A 24316-nucleotide genomic window follows, 5' to 3' on the forward strand; every position below is an offset into this window, starting at 1 on the left:
AAATAGAGGGTCCAGATTGTCAAGACCAGCTGATTTGTACGGGTCCAGGTTTTGCAGCTCTTTCAGAACATCTGCTATCTGGATTTGGGTAAAGGAGAAGCTGGGGAGGCTTGGGCGAGTAGCTGCGGGGGGGGCGGAGCTGTTGGCCGAGGTTGGAGTAGCCAGGAGGAAGGCATGGCCAGCCGTTGAGAAATGCTTGTTGAAGTTTTCGATTATCATGGATTTATCGGTGGTGACTGTGTTACCTAGCCTCAGTGCAGTGGGCAGCTGGGAGGAGGTGCTCTTGTTCTCCATGGACTTTACAGTGTCCCAGAACTTTTTGGAGTTAGAGCTACAGGATGCAAATTTCTGCTTGAAAAAGCTGGCCTTTGTTTTCCTGACTGACTGCGTGTATTGGTTCCTGACTTCCCTGAACAGTTGCATATCGCGGGGACTATTCGATGCTATTGCAGTCCGCCACAGGATGTTTTTGTGCTGGTCGAGGGCAGTCAGGTCTGGAGTGAACCAAGGGCTATATCTGTTCTTAGTTCTGCATTTTTTGAACGGAGCATGCTTATCTAAGATGGTGAGGAAGTTACTTTTAAAGAATGACCAGGCATCCTCAACTGACGGGATACCCGGGCTACCCAGGATACCCGGGCCAGGTCGATTAGAAAGGCCCGCTCGCAGAAGTGTTTTAGAGAGCGTTTGACAGTGATGAGGGGTGGTCGTTTGACTGCGGACCCGTAGCGGATACAGGCAATGAGGCAGTGATCGCTGAGATCCTGATTGAAGACAGTGGAGGTGTATTTGGAGGGCCAGTTGGTCAGGATAACGTCTATGAGGGTGCCCTTGTTTACAGATGTAGGGTTGTACCTGGTGGGTACCTTGATGATTTGTGTGAGATTGAGGGCATCTAGCTTAGATTGTAGGACTGCCGGGGTGTTAAGCATTTCCCAGTTTAGGTCACCTAACAGAACAAACTCTGAAGCTAGATGGGGGGTGATCAATTCACAAATGATGTCCAGGGCACAGCTGGGAGCTGAGGGGGGTCGGTAGCAGGCGGCAACAGTGAGAGACATTTCTGGAGAGAGTAATTTTTAAAATTAGTAGTTCGAACTGTTTGGGTAGGGACCTGGAAAGTATGACATTGCTTTGCAGGCTATCTCTGCAGTAGACTGCAACTCCTCCCCCTTTTATCTTGACGGAAAATGTTATAGTTGGGTATGGAAATCTCAGAATTTTTGGTGGCCTTCCTAAGCCAGGATTCAGACACGGCAAGGACATCAGAGTTGGCAGAGTGTGCTAAAGCAGTGAGCAAAACAAACTTAGGGAGGAGGCTTCTGATGTTGACATGCACCAAGGCTTTTTCGATTACAGAAGTCAACAAATGAGGGTGCCTGGGGACATGCAGGGCCTGGGTTTACCTCCACATCACCCGCGGAACAGAGGAGGAGTAGTATGAGGGTGCGGCTAAAGGCTATCAAAACTGGTCGCCTAGAGCGTTGGGGACAAAGAATAAAAGGAGCAGATTTCTGGACATGGTAGAATATATTTAGGGCATAATGCGCAGCTTACCGCTGACATTACAAGCATGACTCAGAAATTATTTATTAGAGAATAATGGATCAACTTTTTCAATGATAGTTAATGAGACTATAGTTATCACGTTTCGCGTTGGTTTTATTTACTACAAATAAATAAGACGTTTTTTATTTTTTATTCTGATGCCGCTCTGCACACACAAGTTTGTTAGCTAGCTAGCTAGCTCTGGTCCAACGTTAAGACAACTCTCTGAATTTCAAAAACATTCTAAGTTAGTTCCTTCATAGAAGCCGCTCCTCTGTAAGTATAATTCTTTGGGCCTAATTCAGATTATGCATGTCATAACAAGATGCCAAGCACTTCAAGCCAAGCTCCTCCTCCACCCACTCTCTCATTTTACACACTACACTTGTCTGTCCCATGCATGTAAATAACTACAGCTTGCCCGCCTCCTGTCTCCATAGCAAAACAACAACAAAAAATTATTTCAGTGATTTAAAAAGGAACAGAAAGGAATTAACCATTACCTTTTTGGGGTTTGAACCACTTCAGAACTTTATTTTGCTGGTTAGAACAGCGGAACAGAACAAAAAAAATGATGGTACTGTTCAGACCAAAACGATTGGAAAATAATTTGGGTTCCAACCCCTGGTTACAATATTGTTTAATGATACAAGTCTGTGGGCAGAGTAGACTAGCTTTAGTTTCTACAATTAGATGCTAGTTCCATTAGCTACTAGTCTAGCTAAATGAAATAGCCAGTAGCAGATTTAACCACACAAACAATAGAGACTTATCCCAGTCTGAATATGGAGGTCTAATAATCTAGTCAATGAGATATTCAAATCCACCAATGGAAACAATGAGTGGTGTGGGTTGTGAGGAAGGAAAAGCCTGTTTAATGAGGCTGAAAGACGTTTTGCATCACATCAGTGCTAAAAGGGCCTATGCTGGACTACACCTACACACATTAATCCATGAAGTCGGCAATTATAATAGTGACATTACATGACCTCTGATGTAATTTAATTGCTGTGTGATACCAATGTGTGATACTCTCCCATCATTGACTGCTTTGTAAACGTATACCCTATAACTCACCATAAAGCATAATGTCCTGTATAGGTAAAATGATAAACAAGATAATAGGTGAGGCTATTGTGTACCAATGGTTTACTGTGACTGTAGCTCTGACATAATTTCCTTGAATGAAAGTGACAAACATGACAGTGATACTCTAAACACCTGGGGACCCACAGGCTGCGCAGGATTCTGTTTTGGGTGTGTTAGTAGTGGGATGGAACAAAACCCTGCACACCCTGTGGGTTCCCAGGACCAGAAACGAAGAATATTGCACTCAACCAACGCTGCTTCAGTCAGTGTGGTTCCAATGCAATGAAGCATGGCAGGGTGGTGGTGGATTAGGAGGACGTGTTATGTCTGGGTTAACTGTGGAGATCTTGAACAGAGCGGTGTCAAAGAGAGCTCTGCTGGAAGGCCTGGCCCAGGGATAGAAGATGGACAGGGTGTAGAACAGAGAGTAAATAGCAGGATAATTTAGCAGGATAGTTTATGTAGAGGACAGTCTGGGTACATTCATGTAGTGAATTGATTCACGCTCTTGTACAGCATACAGAAACATAGAGGTGAGGGTAAACATACTGTACCAACGGAGACACACGGATGCACGTACTTTACACACACCTAGAGACGTGCAGATACACACACACATGCACATATCAAAAAAGCACACAAATGCACATATACACACACACACAGACATACACACATGCAAGCTTCAAACGAGAACACGCGCACAAACATTCAAACATACACAACCACATACACACACAAATCACACATGGCATAAACATTAGCCCCAACACAGACACAGAGGCAAACATACACAAGACTAGACGCCGCAGGCACATTGTGCTGAGCTCAGGCCCCTAGCACAGCTCCAGATCCAGAACAGGTCTGGGAGTGCGTGGCCTGGAAATAAATATCATTAAACTCAGCTGTCAGTTTAGATTTGGCTCCGCTGAGCGCACCACCATCAATAAGAGCCTGGCTGTCCCCCGCACACAGACTGCCTCCTCACACCCTCTCACATTATATACAGACACAGACACACACCCACACCCAGACCACCTGGGAGATCTGTTTATGGTGCCTGCAAGGACCACACCACCAGTAACAGGCCTAACTTTGATTTCTGTTATAGATCAAAAGAGTCATTAATTAAATGGCCACTAACTCATTTACATACATACAATGAAACAGAAACACATACGAACACAGAGACAAAGACAAAGACACAATGCAAAATAGTGGTCATAGAATCGAAGGTTTGAGATCTAATCATTCTGGTGGTGTTTCTGGATCACAACCGGCCGTGATTGGGAGTCACAGGGCGGTGCACAATTGGACCAGCGTCATCCGGGTTTGGCCGGTGCAGGCCGTCATTGTAAATAAGAATTTGTTCTGAACTGACTTGCCTACTTAAATAACGGTTAAATAAAAAAATAAACAACAATTCTTAGTGACAGTGGTCAACCAAGTTCAAAAGACAAAGTGCTTACCAATGGCAACAACCTCAACTACTACTGTATAGCAACCAAACAAAAACTTGAAGTCATTATAATCATTATCATAATCATTATGATTCTCAGTGAAACTACTGAGATTAAAATCAGACTTATAAAATGACAACTGCCTGTCCTCCAAAAAAAAGGTGTGCTCTCCAGTCAACCTGTATAAAGGGTTTCGTGCAAAGCCCATGTTTCCAGGCACTCACCTAAAGGGAGTTCCTCCTTCTGTTTGCACGCAGGTCTCCTTTGTTGTTGACGCGCTCAGTTTTCCCTCCCCCTCCCTGCTCCTCACCCCCCCCCCCCCCCCCCTCCCTGCTCCTCACCCCCTCTCCTTTTCTCTTATTTGAAAATAACTCAAACAGGTTCTGTAGATGTAGGAACGGTGATATTATCTAAGCAAAGCACTTCACCTGAAGGGGGATCCCATCACAGGGCTGTTTTTTCTCTCTCTTTCCCTCTCTTCGTCTGCACGGAGGAAAGAGGCCTGGAGCAGAATGGCTTTTACAGGCCAAACAAGTTGAGCACCGCTGAGGCAGGCTAAGCCTTGCTAACACCTTTCAAATACTTTTTAACAGCCTCACTGTAAATAGTCCTTTTCTCAGGTGAATACACGCGATGTGTCGGGGTCAGGACCTTTGTTTGCACAGACATAATATAAATCACAGCCACACTAATGGAGACAGAGGTGGTGTGTCAGTTGAAGTTGAGAAGAAGGTGTGTTTTCAGCCAGTCCAACTTTAGGGACTGGTTTCCCAGACACAGATGAACTTGTCCTGGACTAAATAGCACTTTCACTGGAGAATCTCCATTAAGCATGATTTTGAGTCAAGGGCTATGCTTTATCTGTGTCTAGGAAACCTTCCCTATGTGTTAAATCTTACATCACTATTGGACTCAATAAATTATTAATAAAGATCATCGTGCATCTTTCAGCTCTTTACATGATAGATCCAGTATGGATGTTATGCTGTGAGTGTCAACTACATGCACTGTAAGTATTCAAAATCAAATCAGATCACAGAAAATGGGCTATCCCAAGCCATCTTTCAGATCCCACACAGTGATTCTGTTTTGGGCACAGAGCATCAGACCATGACCTCACGCTACCGTCAACTTCTCAGATAACGGATCATTCCATAACCATGGACAGTCAGTGTGGGCGAACTGCCAGTGTTCATGACATCAAATACACCCCAGATGTACACTAACAGAACTGTAAGTAAATGTGGTTCGGGGTAACTATCAGAGAAGAGATTAAAGGCCTGACATTCCTTGGCTGCCTTCCAGACATCGGAGACAACATGAGGTTAGTCTGGTTACACAAACAAAGGTGAAGAGGTTCATCTGATTGTGTAGCACTTGGAGGAAGGAAGATGTGTGGTGTGAAAATGGATGGCTTTCTCTTGCCTTGAATTCACAACACTGCACAGTGAAACACTTCAGTGATTGACAGTTGACACAGTTGACATGGTCGCTACTGTCTGTGGCAGGGCTCCCAGTTCTTTATAGTGAATAATATGCAAATGTTCATAACAGACTAGTTGGTGTCAAATACTTTGTATTGAGTACTAACTGAAGACAATGTGGGCTACATTCCCCTCATCTACAGCACCAGCGATGTTCCTATAGGTCCTCTGGACAAGCATCTGTCTGTATAGACACCGGTACCGTTTTGCATTTGATTCCGCTGCCCGTCAGTTTGAATATAATTGCCATTGTATTGGTTATCACCATTGGAGCAGGAAATAACAGTCAATTGTTCAGCTTTAATTAGGGGTTATCCACAGGTCAACTGCACGCTCAACACTGTTCTCTGCAACTGTCGACAAAGTGGCATCAACGGCATCTGACCAGTAACATGAAAACAAGCGACAACCAACCAACGCTTGTGAAAAAGTCCCTGTTTGATTCTTGACTCTGTCCTGCCAGAGGCTATAGCTTGAGAGGTTCACCGTACTGGGAAAAAAAGGAGAAGCTTTAGAGATTAAAATGTAAATTGTCCAAGAGGGCAAGGGAAAATCAAATGAAAATGTGATAAAGTGATAAATTAAGTGTCGATTGCAAAGCCTGACTGCCCCCATTCTCACAACTATCTGATAACTGTCTGCTGCTTTTGTGCAATGGAAAATGTTGTACCATAACCTTAAGAGTGCTTCGGTCAACTTCTCATGGTCAAAATAACTGTTCGAATTCACACACAAATAATTACATATCTGCCACTATGCCATGAGACCATAAATAGCAGTCAAAGCCAGACGAAGAGCAGGTCCTGGCCTGTTTACGTTCAACTTGTTTCTATTTTGGTTTTGTGGTCTCCTCTCTACCTCTCCTCAGGGCTTGGGTACACAGCCTGCCAAACAGATGGCAACAAAAAATGTATCAAGACTGTCAATTAAAGTTATGAGGGAGTGAAGTAAGGTTATCCACAGGTGACAGTGAACCTAGTGTATCTTGTGAAACTGAGGTAGCAACTGTATCTGACATAACTGTCTATCAAGTTTTTAATCAACCATGTTTAAGGATAATCCAATGCCTACTATTCTTCGTTACCTGTGTCAGGTGTGCACTGAGAATGTGTTTATGAATAACATATTACGTTATTGCTAGGATATGATATGTTGGACTTGCTTATCATGTCAGAGATATACTGTATTTGACAATATAATGTTTTGTAAGACTGACAGAATTCCTCTCAAACTCATGAAACACAACCAGCAGAGTTGGGCTTTATCTAGCCTCCACTCCAAGCCTACCTAGTTTGACGTTATTGGTTGGTGTGTGGGGTGGATCTGCAATGAGATGTTTATCTGATCCCTCCCTCAACCATGGTGTGGGCTTGTTAGTTCTCATAGCCCAGCTGTTAATGTAGCCAGAGTCTGTCAGTAACAGCTTACACAGATCTATCTCTCTCTGGTCTGGCCCTTCACACTCTAGTCCTCCCTCCACAAGGGCCACAACACCACCACCACCCAAGGCCTATAGAAGAATAAAGAGAGGGGAAGGTTTGATCCCCATTCTAAACGCTTTAGCTGTCTGTTATCGCTCACCATGTTATGACGCTGCCCCCATTCAACAGTGAGGATTTTTTCCTCTCTGGAGAGGCTCAATCGTAACTCTGATCTCCCCCTCTCTCTGCACTCTGCAGCAGGCTCACCTACAGTACAGTGCTGCTGCCTTCTTGGAAGTGGTTCCACCCCTTCCCCCCTTTTTCTTTCTGTCTAAACACGAAAGAGGAGCCAAACACCGTACTCACGCAGAGGGCTTGCACGAGATGTACCGCTTAACCGCCATACCACAGTGCCCTCCAGCACCCCCTGCTACCCGCCACCTCTCTACCTCTACACTCCACTCTGGCTCCCTCCAGGCCAGGCAGAGGAGGATCTGTTTCTCCCTAGGCTGGCTGGATTAAACCAGAAAGCTCTGGAACCCTCAGCGCTGAAAGACTAATTGGCTTTCGAGACACAAAAAAATGATACCTGTCACCTTTTCACTTGTGTAAACAGCCCAGCGTGTTAGGGGGAGAGGAGGTAGCCTAGCGGCAGGTAGCCTAGCTGTTAGACCGTTGGGCCAGTAATCGAAAGGTCGCTGGTTTGAGTACCCGAGCCGACAAGGTGGAACATCTACCCTCATTTGCTCCAGGGGCACCGTGCTACCATGGCTGACCCTGTATAACAGCACATTTCACTGCACCTATCCTGTGTATGTGACAAGAAAACATGTAATATTTATTTTCTTTCTTCCGATAAGTCCCAATGCATTTTTAATTCCTACTCATTACCAATGGCTAAGTGCCCTTCACTCACTAACCATCTAGATTATCTGGAGAAGATGTCAGTCATCTATCTGAACAAAGCCAATAACCTACCCTTTTTGAAATTGCAATGGGAACCTAACCTATTCATCAAGGACCACACGCACGCAGCAACACAGTCATAACACTTTGCATTGTGCTATGCTATCCCTTCAATCAACAACCTTTACAGTACATTTACATACATGTACTCCAAACTCCCTAAGCAGTGGCGCTGTTCGTGCCCATTTATAATCTTCCCAACGTGCTGTCTTCCCCATCTATTACACACAGTTGCAGGTTGAGAGGCCTCCACAAACTGCTTTCGAATTGCACACTGACAAGGCAGTAAATTGTCAGCGAGCGCTCATTCCTCTGATTGTTTAATGGCAGCGTTAAAACGAGAGAGGAGCGCTAATCATTTAGCTTTTGACTCCTTGACCCTGTGTGGTGGAGTTTTTATGGACTTTGTTGGTAGGTGCTTATATTTGTCATATCTTTGTTTTTCATATCCCAACTCCCTCTGAGACACCGTCAGAGAGTGCAGTCATCACCAGGGTCAACCATTATGTGGGAACACTCTAACCACTAGGCTACCTGCCACCCTAATGTTGCGGTATTACTGCTAAGCTTTGACTGCTCAATTTGGAGGAGACTAACTTTGAGAGATGTACAGACGCAAAGCTCCTTTTCACCTGTAGATAACCGTCTCCACGTGTCATTTTAATTGTGGATTTTGATAGATTGTTGTTGCCACCTGCTTGGCATTGATCATGTACCATAGTTGAGAGGTGAGGAGACCACATAACCAAAATAGAAACTTCTTCCATCCAACAAGAGGCAAGGGCATGCTCCCTCTAAAATGGCTACGTTTCACATGGGAGGCCATGAAAGAACTTGAGCTTTGTTTACTGTTATCTTCACATCATTTCGCTTTATCAAAGCATTTTAAAAGCTCTGGTAAACTGACCCTGCTAAAACTTACTGTATATCATAATGGGAACAAATACTAAGTTGAACACTTGGTTCAAATACATACAGAAGTGGATTATAAAGATAAAGATCAGTGCTTGTCTTGAAAAGCTTTCTTAAAAAGCAATGCTTTTGGTTTTGGAATGCAATATCATGTAAAAGAAAACAGCACCTGTTTTCATATACTGCTAAAAAGGTTACGAAATAGGATTTCAAATGTGCACAAGAAGGTAGGACTGGGACCAACCCTACATGAAAAAACAGCCTCTACTGTAAGTCATGTTATTATTGCCGAAAGCACACAGAAAAACATGAGGAAAATTAAGCTGTCGGGTTGGCTTGATATAAGGAATTTGAAGTGATTTATACTTTTACTTTTGATACTTAAGTATATTTAAAACCAATTACTTTTAGACTTTTACTTAAGTAGCATTTTACCGGCTGACTTTCACTTTTACTTGAGCCATTTTCTATTAAGTTATCTTCACTTTTACTCAAGTATGACAATTGGGTAAGTTTTCCACCACTGAGAGACAAACAACCCCTTGAGCTGAAACTATGCAGACTTACTGCTTGGCAGGTACAAGATCTACAGATGAGGATATTTTTAGACAGGACAGGGTAATGAGCTGACACAGTTTACATTACTGAAATACTTATAAAGTCAACACTTTGAAAGGCTTTTCTAACCTCAACAGATGTTTCTAGATAGTAATAAACAAAATAAACTGCATCTTTTGGAAAACCCTAGGCCTTTGCTCAAATGTACCTGTGTGACCTGTGCTCAAGTACAATAACCATATATTGACATAAATAAATATTCTTACACTGTAACATACATCCATATCACACTAATGTATTATTAGCCTAACGACACAATTACAGTCCACAATTACAGTACAGTTGTTGGCATATAGGGCAAACAGTACTTGTTACAGTACAACTGGTCAACCATAATGACTGAAAAGCTTATGATTCATTCTTCAAATGAATTCAACTCTTCTATTGAAGGAAGCAGGAAAGGAGAAATCAGTTTTTCATCGATCATAACTTTTGTCCTCCATACTTTCACCCGATCCTCATTTCTGTCGTCTATACTTTCACCCCCTCCTCATTCCTGTCCTCTATACTTTCACCCCCTCCTCATTTCTGTCCTCTATACTTTCACCCGATCCTCATTTCTGTCCTCCATACTTTCACCCCCTCCTCATTCCTGTCCTCTATAGTTTCACCCGCTCCTCATTTCTGTCCTCTATACTTTCACCCGCTCCTCATTTCTGTCCTCAATACTTTCACCCGCTCCTCATTTCTGTCCTCCATACTTTCACCCCTCCTCATTTCTGTCCTCTATACTTTCACCCGCTCCTCATTTCTGTCCTCCATACTTTCACCCCCTCCTCATTTCTGTCCTCTATACTTTCACCCGCTCCTCATTTCTGTCCTCCATACTTTCACCCGCTCCTCATTCCTTTCCTCTATAGTTTCATCCTTCCTCATTCCTGTCCTCTATACTTTCACCCGCTCCTCATTTCTGTCCTCCATACTTTCACCCGCTCCTCATTTCTGTCCTCCATATTTTCACCCCTCCTCATTTCTGTCCTCCATACTTTCACCCCCTCCTCATTCCTGTCCCCCATACTTTCACCCACTCCTCATTTCTGTCCTCTATACTTTCACCCGCTCCTCATTTCTGTCCTCCATACTTTCACCCCCTCCTCATTTCTGTCCTCCATACTTTCACCCGATCCTCATTTCTGTCCTCCATACTTTCACCCCCTCCTCATTTCTGTCCTCTATACTTTCACCCGCTCCTCATTTCGGTCCTCTATAGTTTCATCCTGCCTCATTCCTGTCCTCTATACTTTCACCCCCTCCTCATTCCTGTCCTCTATACTTTCACCCGCTCCTCATTTCTGTCCTCCATACTTTCACCCGCTCCTCATTCCTTTCCTCTATAGTTTCATCCTGCCTCATTCCTGTCCTCTATACTTTCACCCGCTCCTCATTTCTGTCCTCCATACTTTCACCCGATCCTCATTTCTATCCTCCATACTTTCACCCCCTCCTCATTCCTGTCCTCTATACTTTCACCCGCTCCTCATTTCTGTCCTCCATACTTTCACCCGCTCCTCATTTCTGTCCTCCATACTTTCACCCCTCCTCATTTCTGTCCTCTATACTTTCACCCGCTCCTCATTTCTGTCCTCCATACTTTCACCCCCTCCTCATTTCTGTCCTCTATACTTTCACCCGCTCCTCATTTCTGTCCTCCATACTTTCACCCGCTCCTCATTCCTTTCCTCTATAGTTTCATCCTGCCTCATTCCTGTCCTCTATACTTTCACCCGCTCCTCATTTCTGTCCTCCATACTTTCACCCGATCCTCATTTCTGTCCTCCATACTTTCACCCCCTCCTCATTCCTGTCCTCTATAGTTTCACCCGCTCCTCATTTCTGTCCTCTATACTTTCACCCGCTCCTCATTTCTGTCCTCCATACTTTCACCCCCTCCTCATTTCTGTCCTCTATACTTTCACCCGCTCCTCATTTCTGTCCTCCATACTTTCACCCGCTCCTCATTCCTTTCCTCTATAGTTTCATCCTTCCTCATTCCTGTCCTCTATACTTTCACCCGCTCCTCATTTCTGTCCTCCATACTTTCACCCGCTCCTCATTTCTGTCCTCCATACTTTCACCCCTCCTCATTTCTGTCCTCCATACTTTCACCCCCTCCTCATTCCTGTCCCCCATACTTTCACCCACTCCTCATTTCTGTCCTCTATACTTTCACCCGCTCCTCATTTCTGTCCTCCATACTTTCACCCGCTCCTCATTTCTGTCCTCCATACTTTCACCCGCTCCTCATTCCTTTCCTCTATAGTTTCATCCTGCCTCATTCCTGTCCTCTATACTTTCACCCGCTCCTCATTTCTGTCCTCCATACTTTCACCCGATCCTCATTTCTATCCTCCATACTTTCACCCCCTCCTCATTTCTGTCCTCTATAGTTTCACCCGCTTCTCATTTCTGTCCTCTATACTTTCACCCGCTCCTCATTTCTGTCCTCCATACTTTCACCCGCTCCTCATTTCTGTCCTCCATACTTTCACCCCTCCTCATTTCTGTCCTCTATACTTTCACCCGCTCCTCATTTCTGTCCTCCATACTTTCACCCCCTCCTCATTTCTGTCCTCTATACTTTCACCCGCTCCTCATTTCTGTCCTCCATACTTTCACCCGCTCCTCATTCCTTTCCTCTATAGTTTCATCCTGCCTCATTCCTGTCCTCTATACTTTCACCCGCTCCTCATTTCTGTCCTCCATACTTTCACCCGATCCTCATTTCTGTCCTCCATACTTTCACCCCCTCCTCATTCCTGTCCTCTATAGTTTCACCCGCTCCTCATTTCTGTCCTCTATACTTTCACCCGCTCCTCATTTCTGTCCTCCATACTTTCACCCCCTCCTCATTTCTGTCCTCTATACTTTCACCCGCTCCTCATTTCTGTCCTCCATACTTTCACCCGCTCCTCATTCCTTTCCTCTATAGTTTCATCCTTCCTCATTCCTGTCCTCTATACTTTCACCCGCTCCTCATTTCTGTCCTCCATACTTTCACCCGCTCCTCATTTCTGTCCTCCATACTTTCACCCCTCCTCATTTCTGTCCTCCATACTTTCACCCCCTCCTCATTCCTGTCCCCCATACTTTCACCCACTCCTCATTTCTGTCCTCTATACTTTCACCCGCTCCTCATTTCTGTCCTCCATACTTTCACCCCCTCCTCATTTCTGTCCTCCATACTTTCACCCGATCCTCATTTCTGTCCTCCATACTTTCACCCCCTCCTCATTTCTGTCCTCTATACTTTCACCCGCTCCTCATTTCTGTCCTCTATAGTTTCATCCTGCCTCATTCCTGTCCTCTATACTTTCACCCCCTCCTCATTCCTGTCCTCTATACTTTCACCCGCTCCTCATTTCTGTCCTCCATACTTTCACCCGCTCCTCATTCCTTTCCTCTATAGTTTCATCCTGCCTCATTCCTGTCCTCTATACTTTCACCCGCTCCTCATTTCTGTCCTCCATACTTTCACCCGATCCTCATTTCTGTCCTCCATACTTTCACCCCCTCCTCATTCCTGTCCTCTATAGTTTCACCCGCTTCTCATTTCTGTCCTCTATACTTTCACCCGCTCCTCATTTCTGTCCTCCATACTTTCACCCGCTCCTCATTTCTGTCCTCCATACTTTCACCCGCTCCTCATTTCTGTCCTCCATACTTTCACCCCTCCTCATTTCTGTCCTCTATACTTTCACCCGCTCCTCATTTCTGTCCTCCATACTTTCACCCCCTCCTCATTCCTGTCCTCTATACTTTCACCCCCTCCTCATTCCTGTCCTCTATACTTTCACCCCTCCTCATTCCTGTCCTCTATTCTTTCACCCCTCCTCATTCCTGTCCTCTATACGTTCATCCCCTCCTCATTCCTGTGTAAAACACTCAGTCTCTTCAAAGTATAGTTGTTTATGTTTGGTTCCATGGTGGTTGGTCACTACAGTCCATACTTCAAATGACTGAGGCCCACTTTGGCTTTGGAAACTAACTCAAAGACAGAGGAAAGGAATTAGAGGGAACATGTATTTTATTATTTACTGCTGAAGCCAGTCAGAGTATAGTTCTGCTGTAAACCAAATTAGGGTTGTTTATTTGACTGTGGTACTGAATGGTGTGGGGTTTTATTTTGGTACTGTACGGGACACTGGGATACAAGCATTTAATCATGTCTCCAAAGACATCAGCGTTTTCTAACAGAATTCCATCCTTCTGACCCAGATATAATAAAATAAAATGTTTTACCTGAACATACTGAACTATATGCTTAATCATTAATCTGACATTATTCAACAATGTGATTCATGTTGGAGTGTCCGGCTAACTGCACGTAAAGCACATTCCATGAACCCAACATGTGAACCAGTGTGTGTGTGTATGTGTGTGTGTCTACATGTCTGCGTGTGTTCGTGCATATGAATGTGAGTGTGTGTCTTTGTGTGTGTGTGAACCTGACTGAGTTCGTTAACTGGAGGTGTCTTATCTGATCTAGGGCCTGTGGCAAGGCTCCTGAATGTAATCTAACGTCCTCATAAATCTCACAGCACTGTTCTTGTCACAGGTGAGATTGAGAAGGAGATAGCAGGTAGCAGAAACGTCCGTCAATCACAGGTTTACTTAATCAATCAATTGGTCACACACAATGTGACTGGAAGGGTGAAAGTTGACCAAGATTTTTATTTTTATTTTTTTTCCACCTTTATTTAACCAGGTAGGCAAGTTGAGAACAAGTTCTCATTTACAATTGCGACCTGGCCAAGATAAAGCAAAGCAGTTCGACACATACAACGACACAGAGTTACACATGGAGTAAAACAAACATGCAGCCAATGATACAGTAGAAACAAGTCTATATACGATGTGAGCAAATGAGGTGAGATAAGGGAGGAAAAGGCAAAAATAAAGGCCATGGTGGCGAAGTAAATACAATATAGCAAGTAAAACACTGGAATGGTAGATTTGCAGTGGAAGAATGTGCAAAGAGAAATAAAAATAATGCGGTGCAAAGGAGCAAAATAAATAAACAAAAATACAAAAATACAAAAATACAGTAGGGAAAGAGGTTGTTTGGGCTAAATTATAGGTGGGCTATGTACAGGTGCAGTAATCTGTGAGCTGCTCTGACAGCTGGTGCTTAAAGCTAGTGAGGGAGATAAGTGTTTCCAGTTTCAGAGATTTTGTAGTTCGTTCCAGTCATTGACAGCAGAGAACTGGAAGGAGAGGCGGCCAAAGAAATAATTGGTTTTGGGGGTGACCAGAGAGATATATCTGCTGGAGCGTGTGCTACAGGTGGGTGATGCTATGGTGACCAGCGAGCTGAGATAAGGGGGGACTTTACCTAGCAGGGTCTTGTAGATGACATGGAGCCAGTGGGTTTGGCGATGAGTATGAAGCTAGGGCCAGCCAACGAGAGCGTACAGGTCGCAATGGTGGGTAGTATATGGGGCTTTGGTGACAAAACAGATGGCACTGTGATAGACTGCATCTAATTTGTTGAGTAGGGTATTGGAGGCTATTTTGTAAATGACATCGCCGAAGTCGAGGATTGGTAGGATGGTCAGTTTTACAAGGGTATGTTTGGCAGCATGAGTGAAGGATGCTTTGTTGCGAAATAGGAAGCCAATTCTAGATTTAACTTTGGATTGGAGATGTTTGATGTGGGTCTTGAAGGAGAGTTTACAGTCTAACCAGACACCTAGGTATTTGTAGTTGTCCACGTATTCTAAGTCAGAGCCGTCCAGAGTAGTAATGTTGGACAAGCGGGCAGGTGCAGGCAGCGATTTCGGTTGAAAGGCATGCATTTAGTTTTACTTGTATTTAAGAGCAATTGAAGGAGAGTTGTATGGCATTGAAGCTTACCTGGAGGGTTGTGTCCAAAGAAGGGCTAGAAGTATACAGAATGGTGTCATCTGCGTAGAGGTGGATCAGAGACTCACCAGCAGCAACTGCGACATCATTGATGTATACAGAGAAGAAAGCCGGTCCAAGAATTGAACCCTGTGGCACCCCCATAGAGACTGCTAGAGGTTCGGACAGCAGACCCTCCGATTTGACACACTGAACTCTATCAGAGAAGTAGTTGGTGAACCAGGCGAGGCAATCATTTGAGAAACCAAGGCTGTCGAGTCTGCCGATGAGGATGTGGTGATTGACAGAGTCAAAAGCCTTGGCCAGATCAATGATTACGGCTGCACAGTAATGTTTCTTATCGATGGCGGTTATGATATCGTTTAGGACCTTGAGCGTGGCTGAAGTGTACCCATGACCAGCTCTGAAACCAGATTGCATAGCAGAGAGGGTATGGTGAGATTCGAAATGGTCGGTAATCTGTTTGTTGACTTGGCTTTTGAAGACCTTAGAAAGGCATGGTAGGATATATATAGGTCTGTAGCAGTTTGGGTCAAGAGTGTCCCCCCCTTTGAAGAGGGGGATGACTGCAGCTGCTTTCCAATCTTTGGGAATCTCAGACGACACGAAAGAGAGGTTGAACAGGATAGTAATTGGGGTTGCAACAATTTCAGCAGATAATTTTAGAAAGAAAGGGTCCAGATTGTCTAGCCTGGCTGATTTGTAGGGGTCCAGATTTTGCAGCTCTTTCAGAACATCAGCTGACTGGATTTGGGAGAAGGAGAAATGGGGAAGGCTTGGGCGAGTTGCTGTTTGGGGTGCAGTGCTGTTGACCGGGGTAGGGGTAGCCAGGTGAAAAGCATGGCCAGCCGTAGAAAAATTCTTATTGAAATTCTCAATCATAGTGGATTCATCAGTGGTGACAGTGTTTCCTATCTTTAGTGCAGTGGGCAGCTGGGAGGAGGTGTTCTTATTCTCCATGGACTTTACAGTGTCCCAGAACTTTTTTGAGTTAGTGTTGCAGGAAGCAAATTTCTGCTTGAAAAAGCTAACCTTGGATTTTCTAACTGCCTGTGTATAAAGGTTTCTAGCTTCCCTGAAAAGCTGCATATCACGGGGGCTGTTCGATGCTAATGCAGAACGCCATAGGATGTTTTTGTGTTGGTTAAGGGCAGTCAGGTCTGGGGAGAACTAAGGGCTATATCTGTTCCTGATTAAAAATTTATTGAACGGGGCATGCTTATTTAAGATGGTTAGGAAGGCATTTAAAAAAAATAACCAGGCATCCTCTACTGACGGGATGAGATCAATATTCTTCCAGGATACCACGGCCAGGTCGATTAGAAAGTGCTGAAGTGTTTCAGGTAGCGTTTGACAGTGATGAGTGGAGGTCGTTTGACCGCTGACCCATTACGGATGCAGGCAATGAGGCAGTGATCGCTGAGATCTTGGTTGAAGACAGCAGAGGTGTATTTAGAGGGCAAGTTAGTTAGGATGATATCTATGAGGGTGCCCGTGTTTCCGGCTTTGGGGAGGTACCTGGTAGGTTCATTGATCATTTGTGTGAGATTGAGGGCATCAAGCTTAGATTGTAGGATGGCTGGGGTGTTAAGCATGTTCCAGTTTAGGTCGCCTAGCAGCACGAGCTTTGAAGATAGATGGGGGGCAATCAGTTCACATATGGTGTCCAGAGCACAGCTGGGGGCAGAGGGTGGTCTATAGCAGGCGGCAACGGTGAGAGACTTGTTTTTAGAGAGGTGGATTTTTAAAAGTAGAAGTTCAAGTTGTTTGGGTACAGACCTGGATAGTAGGACAGAACTCTGCAGGCTATCTTTGCAGTAAATTGCAACACCGCCCCCTTTGGCAGTTCTGTCTTGTCTGAAAATGTTGTAGTTAGGGATGAACATTTCTGAATTTTTGGTGGTCTTCCTAAGCCAGGATTCAGACACAGCTAGAACATCCGGGTTGGCAGAGTGTGCTAAAGCAGTGAATAAAACAAACTTAGGGAGGAGGCTTCTAATGTTAACATGCATGAAACCAAGGCTATTACGGTTACAGAAGTCATCAAAAGAGAGCGCCTGGGGAATAGGAGTGGAGCTAGGCACTGCAGGGCCTGGATTCACCTCTACATCACCAGAGGAAAAGAGGAGGAGTGGGATAAGGGTACGGCTAAAAGCCATGAGAATTGGTCGTCTAGAACGTCTGGAACAGAGAGTAAAAGGAGGTTTCTGGGGGGCGATAAAATAGCTTCAAGGTATAATGTACAGACAAGGGTATGGTAGGATGTGAATACAGTGGAGGTAAACCTAGGTATTGAGTGATGATGAGAGAGATATAGTCTCTAGAAACATCATTGAAACCAGGAGATGTCATCGCATGTGTGCGTAGTGGAACTAATAGGTTGGATAAGGTATAGTGAGCAGGACTAGAGGCTCTCCAGTGAAATAAGCCAATAAACCCGAACCAGAACAGCAATGGACAAGGCATATTGACATTAAGGAGAGGCATGCTTAGTCGAGTGATCAAAAGGGTCCAGTGAGTAATGAGGTTGGTTGGGGTCATGGCGATTCAGACAGCTAGCCGGGCCATCGGTAGCAAGCTAGCATAAGATGGGGGTCTGGTTTTAGCCACTTCGTGCGTTTCCGTCGGTAGGATTAGTGGGGTTCCGTGTGGTAGAGGGGATCAATCCAATTCGCAAAAGAAAAATAGATATAGTTATAGAGGCCCAAGAAGAAGAAAATAAATTGTCCGATAGGTCAATTCAGATAGCAGCCGATAATACAGCTAACAATTAGCGGACCACAGATGGGCGTTCAGGTAATGTCGCGACGGAGGAGCCAGCTGGATAACTCCCTCGGGCAGATAACGTCGGTAGTCCAGTCGTGAAGGCCCGGTGGGGCTCCGCGTTGGCAGTAAAACGGGTCTGGATAGGTGATTGTAGCCCAGGAGTGACTGATTGAACTCTTCAGCTGGCTAGCTCCGGAATAATTGATGTTTGCTCCGGAATCGACGTAAGCCGATAGTCACACGGATAGCAGCTAGCTAGCTGCGAGATCCAGGTATAAATGTCCAGAGCTTGCGGTTGAAATCCGGGGACATGGAGAGAAAAATTGGTCCGGTATGTTCCGGTCCGAGCCGCGCCGTACAAAACTGGCGATAGATTTGAGCTAAAGGATAGCTGATGACCACAAACCGCGGTTAGCTGAATACTAACGATTAGCCAGTAAAGAAGCTAACTAGCTTCTGACTAGCTTCTGATTAGCTTCTGTTTAGCTTCTGGCTAGCTTCTGGTTAGCTTCTGGCTAGCTTCTGGTTAGGTTCTATGGAGGATTACAGATTTGAGGTAAATAATACTTTATTTTTTATATAAATTGGTGAGGCGGGTTGCAGGAGTGTTTTGAAGATGAGTTTATGGAAAAGAAAAAATATATATAAAAAGGTATGCGAAGAACAAAATCAAACAAAAATTATCAATGGAAATCAAATGTATCAACCCATGGAGGTCTGGATTTGGAGTCACACTCAAAATTAAAGTGGAAAACCACACTACAGGCTGATCCAACTTTTATGTAATGTCCTTAAAACAAGTCAAAATGAGGCTCAGTAGTATGTGTGGCCTCCACGTGCCTGTATGACCTCCCTACAACGCCTGGGCATGCTCCTGATGAGGTGGCGGATGGTCTCCTGAGGGATCTCCTCCCAGACCTGGACTAAAGCATCTGCCAACTCCTGGACAGTCTGTGGTGCAACGTGGTGTTGGTGGATGTAGCGAGACATGATGTCTCAGATGTGCTCAATTGGATTCAGGTATGGGGAACGGGCGGGCCAGTCCATAGCATCAATGCCATTCTTGCAGGAACTGCTGACACACTCCAGCCACATGAGGTCTAGCATTGTATTGCATTAGGAGGAACCCAGGGCCAAACGCACCAGCATATGGTCTCACAAGGGGTCTGAGGATCTCATCTCGGTACCTAATGACAGTCAGGCTACCTCTGGCGAGCACATGGAGGGCTGTGCGGCCCCCCAAAGAAATGCCACCCCATACCATGACTGACCCACTGCCAAACCAGTCATGCTGGAGGATGTTGCAAGCAGCAGAACGTTCTCCACGGCGTCTCCAGACTGTCACATGTGCTCAGTGTGAATCTGCTTTCATCTGTGAAGAGCACAAGGCGCCAGTGGCGAATTTGCCAATCTTGGTGTTCTCTGGCAAATGCCAAACGTCCTGCACGGTGTTGGGGTGTAAGCACAACCCCCACCTGTGGACGTCGGGCCCTCATACCACCCTCATGGAGTCTGTTTCTGTTTGAGCAGACACATGCACATTTGTGGCCTGCTGGAGGTCATTTTGCAGGGCTCTGGCAGTGCTCCTACTGCTCCTCCTTGCACAAAGGCGGAGGTAGCGGTCCTGCTGCTGGGTTGTTGCCCTCCTACGGCCTCCTCCACGTCTCCTGATGTACTGGCCTGTCTCCTGGTAGCGCCTCCATGCTCTGGACACTACGCTGACAGACACAGCAAACCTTCTTGCCATAGCTCGCATTGATGTGCCATCCTGGATGAGCTGCACTACCTGAGCCACTTGTGTGGGTTGTAGACTCCGTCTCATGCTACCACTAGAATGAAAGCACCGCCAGCATCCAAAAGTGACCAAAACATCAGCCAGGAAGCATAGGAACTGAGAAGTGGTCTGTGGTTATCACCTGCAGAACCACTCCTTTATTGGGGGTGTCTTACTAATTGCCTATAATTTCCACCTGTTGTCTATTCCATTTGCACAACAGCATGTGAAATTTATTGTCAATCAGTGTTGCTTCCTAAGTGGAGTTTGATTTCACAAAAGTGTGATTGACTTGTGTTGTTTAAGTGTTTACTTTTTTTTTTTGAGCAGTGTATATAAGACGAGGACAAAAGACGTCTGACTGCTGTGCCATCTTGGTAAGCAAGATGACAAATTGTTGACACTCTTTTTATGGTCAGCTTACACTAAAGTTCAAACCCATACACTCATAAGCTAACAGTCTTACAACCATGGCTATATTCATAATGACAGCTAGGCTATCACACCAAGTCATCCTGGTTTTCTATGGTGGCACTGTTCTATTCTATTCCATTATGTCACGTTGATTTTCACCTGTACTCTGATGTAGGTCCCAATGTGATATCTCATCATTACAGTTCTATGTGGGGCTTACCCCTCTCTCTCTCTCTCTCCAGTCCCACTTGCTGCAGCATGTCAGCCAAGCTATTATTAAGAGGATACAGACATGTACACATATAGACACACACGAACACAAGCCACTACATGTGAGGAGAACGCATACATGCCATCTGAGCCTTAGTCATTGTGTGGTTGGATTACAGAGACCTATAGTCAACACTGAGTCTCTTCAAAAACAGCGACTTCGCCGTCAAAGACAGCACAAACAGATGATCACACTTAATCTGCTCTGAAAACACACTCACACAGACTATGACACACACACACACACACCTTGACATTCATAATGGTTCTTACATAAACATAAAGGAGTGTCTGGAAGAACATGTGGTCATGTGTATGTCCTTAAGTTGTCAAGAAGAAATGGCTGAATAGTTATCATTTGCATTAACTATGGATGGATTCAATTTCGTCTTACTTAAATGCACTGTGGGGAAGGAGAATATTTCACATACATCTAAAGTAAACATAACATCATTCTGAGCTGAGGTGTGGTAGTGCTAAAGGAGAATGAAAGCATTGGCGTTAGCCATAGGGGGAATCCCATCGTAAGTCATGTTCACTCCAGAGGTTGACTCTGCTATGTCCCTTTGGAAGAGGTTGGAGAATGTTGATAGGGCATAGAGAGGTCATCAGCTGCTACTGTATGCCCTTTGCCATGCCAGTGCCACATAGGCCCTTAGCATACCTCTAACTTCAAACCAATAATGGTCTATCTTGAAATTTTACCAATAGAATTCAGGACTCCTCAAGACATCCATGACAGTCGGGCTAAATACAGTAACATTCACTGCCACTGAAATACGATGCATTACAGAGGACAGGGTTTACAGTACAAGCCAGCTGGCTATGGTTCAGTACCACAACAAACAATGCAAAATCTCCATGTTGTGAGTCACTTTCACAACCAGTGTTTTGCTAAACTTTTGGTGGGCATCCCCTGGATTAGATGGCCTAACCAAACCCTGAAACCAACTGAGATAGAGAAACAGACAAATGCTTTTACAGTGACCAAACAGTATGGGTGATCTTCCTTCTCTTTTGCTAAACTGTACATGACCTTGAGATGAATGCTTACCCAGAAAGCATTGGGCTTGCCTTGCTCACTCTTTGCATATTTCCAGAATGTCTTACAGCTAGACGCTCGGTTTTCACAATTATGGTGTCACCGTCGTATAATATCTGCATAACTTCCCTGTTCCTTTAAGTCATCAGTAGCCTTAAGGCTATATATGTAGTCCTTTCCTGCTGTCAAATTACCAAATTGCCATCTAGTGTCCTGGGTGGAATGTTATTAATACGTTTCATAAATAATAAACATATATTTTTTTCTTCTCAAAATTCGGTGTTTCTTTGTCAAGCGGTTTTGTAATATTTCAGTCTCCTGTGATGTACAGTACCAGTCAAAAGTTTGGACACCTAATCATTCAAGGGTTTCTTTATTTTTACTATTTTATACATTGTAGAAGAGTGAAGACATCAAAACAATGAAATAACACATATGGATGTCACGTTCGTCGTATAGAGGAGACCAAAGCGCAGCGTGATTGGAATACATTATTCTTTTATTTAGACGAAGAAACACTAAACAGACGTATAAAATAACAAAACAAACGTGAAGCTATATAAACTGAGTGCTGACACAGGCAACTACACATAGACAATAACCCACAGATAAACCAAGGCATATGGCTACCTAAATATGGTTCCCAATCAAAGACAACAATAAACAGCTGCCTCTGTTTCTCAATCAATCTAGGCAACCATTGACATATACCCCTAGACAAGAAAACCCCTAGACAATCCTAAAAAACCAAACACACCACCCTTGTCACACCCTGACCAAACCAAATAAAGAAAACAAAGATAACTTAAGGTCACCAGCCCCCCAAAAGGTGCTGACTCCCGGCCACAAACCTAAACGGGAGGGTCTGGGTGGGCATCTAACCTTGGTGGCGGCTTTGGTTCTGGACGCCGCCCCCCTTCTTTACAATGAGGGCTGGGGACCTTCGCTGGAGAACCCGGGCTGGGGACCGTCACTGTGGCCCGTCATGTGAGGTTCCGGACTGTAGCCCATCGTGGGAGGTTCCGGTCTGGGTACTGTCGCCGGACGCTCTGGACTGGCGAGGTGCACTGTAGGCCTGGTGCGTGGTGCCGGCACTGATGGTATTAGGCTGGTGACACGCCCCTCATGGCGAGTGCGGGGAGGAGGAACAGGGCGTAATGGACCCTGGAGGCGCACTGTAGGCCTTGTGCGTGGTGCCGGAACTAGTGGTACCGGGCTGGGGAAAAAATCGCACCTCAGGGCGAGTGCGAGGAGGAGGAACAGGACGTACTGGGCTCTGGAGGCGCACAGGAAGCCTGGTGCGTGGTGTTGGCACTGGTGGTACTGGGCTGGTGACACGCACCTCAGGGCGAGTGCGGGGAGGAGGTACAAGATACACTGGACCGTGGAGACGCATTGAAGATCCAGAACATAGAGCTGGCTCAATACGTCCTGGCTGGATGGCCATTCTACACACTGGAGACACCGTGCGCATCTCTGCATAACATACACGCTCCCTGCGGTAAGCACGAGGACTTGGCTCAGGTCTCCGACCTGACTCATGCAATCTCCTCGTGTGCCTCCCCAAAGAAGATTCTTGGGGCTCCCTCTCGGTCTTCCGTGCTAGCCGTGTACCTTCATATCGTCACAGTTCCTCTATTCTCCGGTATTTCTCCTTGTAGTATAGCCGTTCCGCTGCCTCTATCTCCTCCTTAGGACGGTGATATTCCCCCGGCTGCGTCCAGGGTCCTGCTCCATCTAATATCTCCTACCAGGTCCATCTCCCCATTAAGCACTGTTCCTCCTTTTCACGCTGCTTGGTCCTGGTTTGGTGGGTTATTCTGTCACGTTCGTCGTATAGAGGAGACCAAAGGGCAGCATGATAAGAATACATACTTCTTTTAATTAAACGAAGAAACACTAAACAAACTACACAAAATAACAAAACGAACATGACGCTATATAAACTGAGTGCTGACACAGGGAACAACACATAAACAATAACCCACAGATAAACCAAGGAATATGGCTACCTAAATATGGTTCCCAATCAGAGACAACGATAAATAGCTGCCTCTAATTGAGAACCAATCTAGGCAACCATAGACATATAAGCCCCCATAGACATATAAACCCCTAGACCAGAGAAACCACTAGACAATACAACAACAACAAAAACACACCACCCTTGTCACACCCTGACCAAACCAAATAATAATGAAAACAAAGATAACTAAGGTCAGGGCGTGACAATGGGATCATGTAGTAACCAAAAAAGTGTTAAACCAATCTAAATATATTCTATATTTGAGATTCTTCAAAGTAGCACCCTTTGCCTTGATGACAGCTTTGCACACTCTTGGCATTCTCTCAAACAGCTTCATGAGGTAGTCACCTGGAAACCACCTGGAAACCATTTCAATTAACAGGTATAACTTGTTGAAAGTTAATTAGTGAAATGTATTTCCTTCTTAATGCATTTGAGCCAATCAGTTGTATTGTGACAAGGTTGGGGTGGTATACAGAAGATAGCCCTATTTGGTAAAAGACCAAGTCCATATTATGGCAAGAACAGCTCATATAAGCAAAGAGAAATAACAGCCCATCATTATTTGAAGACATGAAGTTCAGTCAATGTGGAAAATTTCAAGAACTTCAAAAGTTTCAATGCAGTCACAATAACCATCAAGGCCTATGATGAAACTGGCTCT

At 44.9% G+C, this 24316-nt stretch overlaps 1 pseudogene across 1 annotated transcript in view; it reads right to left on the bottom strand.

Annotated features, from left to right (window-relative positions):
• The window catches only part of LOC149982099 (uncharacterized), a 53709-nt pseudogene extending 31072 nt beyond the window's left edge, over positions 1-22637 (bottom strand). Inside the window, exon 1 of the transcript XR_016482816.1 lies at positions 22552-22637. The product of XR_016482816.1 is annotated as an uncharacterized LOC149982099 (transcript). The remainder of the gene's footprint in view (positions 1-22551) is intronic.
• Positions 22638-24316: the final 1679 nt, after the last annotated feature.

This window comes from Oncorhynchus mykiss, chromosome 8, assembly GCF_057628025.1.
Source record: "Oncorhynchus mykiss isolate SJ-2025 chromosome 8, ASM5762802v1, whole genome shotgun sequence".
NCBI lineage: Eukaryota > Metazoa > Chordata > Actinopteri > Salmoniformes > Salmonidae > Oncorhynchus > Oncorhynchus mykiss.